This window comes from Chrysochloris asiatica, unplaced genomic scaffold (assembly GCF_000296735.1).
Source record: "Chrysochloris asiatica unplaced genomic scaffold, ChrAsi1.0 scaffold00066, whole genome shotgun sequence".
Classification (NCBI taxonomy): Eukaryota; Metazoa; Chordata; class Mammalia; order Afrosoricida; family Chrysochloridae; genus Chrysochloris; species Chrysochloris asiatica.
The window spans coordinates 16,549,707-16,552,630 of NW_006408584.1; positions in this window are offsets into that span (position 1 = coordinate 16,549,707).

Below are 2,924 nucleotides of genomic sequence, written 5' to 3' on the forward strand. Positions count from 1 at the left end.
TCAATTTGATTTCTATGCATTCCATCTCTTATGCTGTCTAAAGAAGGTATTTGAAATTAACAAATCATTGGTTTTGCAAAATTCTATCATGTGTTCTCCAGCATCAGTTCTATCACCAAGGCCATATTTTCCAACCACTGATCCTTCCTCTTTGCTCCCAACCTTAGCAACTTATTAACAACGACAATAAATGTTAACTGCAAGGAACTCTGGTGTCTCTGTAGTATAAGCACTATACTACTAACCACAAAGTCAGCAATTCAAAACCATCAGTCACTCCTTGGGAGAAGGATGAGGCTTTCTGCTCTCATAAAGATTTACAGCCTCAGAAAGCTAATATAGGCTCGCTGTGAGTTAAAATCAGCTCAATGGCAGTGAAAGTTTTAAAAGATAATTGCAGGGAATGTTCACTACTGCACAGTGGTGACCACAGAGGGGAGTTCTGCCTAACACTTCTGTAGTTAAAATCTAATTAGAAGTAGTAGCTTTTCTTATCAAAATTTTCTCTTATTAGCAAATAGGTTTAGGTTGCTCAAAAGCAGAGTTCAAAGAAAGTCATGCCAAACCCAACACAAACAGAATTGGGGAAGAGTCAGAGAGTTCATGCTCTTCCTCTCATGCTCTCAAATGGCCTCAACCTGAGTTTACCCAGTCCCATCTTAACATGCCAAGGCTTATTTTCCTGACAAAACCTATAATTTCTTTCATACATACTGTACTCCATTGTTAAAAGAATGCCAAAGCTTGTAGTAAAACCAGAGGCAGACTTAACATCTAACATTTGTTGAGCACTTAGCATGATCCAAACACTGTGCTAAGGGCTTTCTGCAGCTTATTAATGTTAAGTACATATGTACAAAAAAGAAAAAAAGAGTGACAGGAATTCTGGAGTATATCTTACAGCAAATATGAATCCCCAAATTCCACTAACAGCAGTAGAGGCTGCTGATGATTTATGATTACATTGATATCCTGCATTAATTAGTCACTGGCTAACAAGTATCCCTTGACTTAGTTCTTGTCTTCTAAATGATGGTCCTTAAGGGAAAAAGAAAGACTTGCAAGAACAAACTCTGACATTCAACAATTACTAGAAGTTCTTGTAAATGGCTCTATTTAACAGAAAAAGATTCCATGAGCTGAATTCTAAAGAAGAAATTTTATATTATTTATATGGTGGGGAATAATCTGAGAAGCTGGGTTATATGAAGAAAAAGGTGGCATCAGGATTGGAGGAAGACTAACAACCTGCAATATGCTGACGATACAACCTTAGTTGCTGAAAGTGAAGAGGGCTTAAAATATTTACTGATGAAGATTAAAGCACAGCCTTCAGTTGTATAGATTGCATCTCAATATAAAGAGAAAAAAAAATCCTCACCATTGGACCAATAAACAGCATTCTTATCAACAGAGAAAAGATTGAAATTGTCAAGGACTTCATTCTTCTTGGATCAACTATCAACACTCACGGAAGCAGCAGTCAAGAAATCAAACGACATATTGCATTAGGCAAATCTGCTGCACAAGACCTTTTTAAAGTGTTAAAGAGCAAAGATTTCAGCTTGTGGACTAAGGTACACCTGACCCAAGCCATGGTACTTTCAATAACCTTATATGGAGTCCTGCTGTGGCACTGTGTGTTAATGCACCAGGTTGCCAAGCTGTTTGAACTGCAAGGTCAGTGGTTCAAGCTCACCAGCTTCTCCTCGGAAACCCTATACAGGGTCGCTATGGATTGGAACTGACTCAATGGCACTTAACAACAACATATGCATGTGTAAGCTGGACAGTGAATAAGGAAGACTGTAGAAGAATTGATGCTTTTGAGTCATGGTGTTGGAGGAGAATGTTGAAAGTACCATGGGCTGCCAAAAGAACAAACAGATCTGTGTTGGAAGAAGTGCAGCCAGAGTGCTCCTTGGAAGCCAGGATGGCCAAACTTTGTCTCTCATACTTCGCACATATATTCAGGAGGGACCAGTTGCTGGAAGGATATCATGTTTGGTGAGGTGGAGGGTCAGAGAAAAAGAAGATTCCCAATAAGATGGATTGGCCAAGCGGCAGCATCAATGGGCTCAAGCATGGCAATGATTGTAAGGTTGGCCCAGAACTGGGCAGTGTTGCAATCTGTTGTACATAGGATTGCTATGGGTCAGCACCTAACAATAAGAACAATGCTACCTCAAAGCAGCTCAAGAAAGAGTATCTTTTTCTCTCTTGGATGCTGTTACATATTTGCTTTTGTCTCTTTATCTTGTACTTGTACTAAAATAACCTACTGCAAAAAAAATTAATTTAGAAAGTTTTTTAAATCAAGAAATTATGCACAATTTTCTCCCTGAAAAAAAAAAGATCAAGTTTCCAGGACAGAATCCTCCAAGATGTCATTGATAATGAATACAATGTTAACATATCCTGGCATGACAGATAGATGAATAGATGATAATTGTTTACTATGACTTGGTCCAATAATTATATGGAAATCATATAATCATAATCTCCTATGTGCAGATAGTGTAGCAGTATTTCTATATAATCTAATTGTTCATCAAGTTCATCCTGATAAGAAGGAAAACCGAAGAAATTATCTTCTAAACTATGGAGAGAAGCTTAAAGACAGTTTATTTCAGTTCTCTGTAATAATGGTATTCTTAACATCAGGTTTTTAAAATGAAAAACAGATCTGTGTGGCATTGTAAGATAAACACTGGATTGCTAACCAAAAAGTCAGTGATTTGAACTAACCAGTTGCTCCTTGAAAACCCTATATAGGGTGACTATGAATAGGATCTGACTTGACAGCATTTAACAACAGCTCTTAGCAAACTACAGCAGAAGTAACACCTTCTGCATGTCTGTTCTCCTTTGTTATGCATCTCTGATTCCAGGACAGAATCTGCTCAGATATGGTTGATTATGAA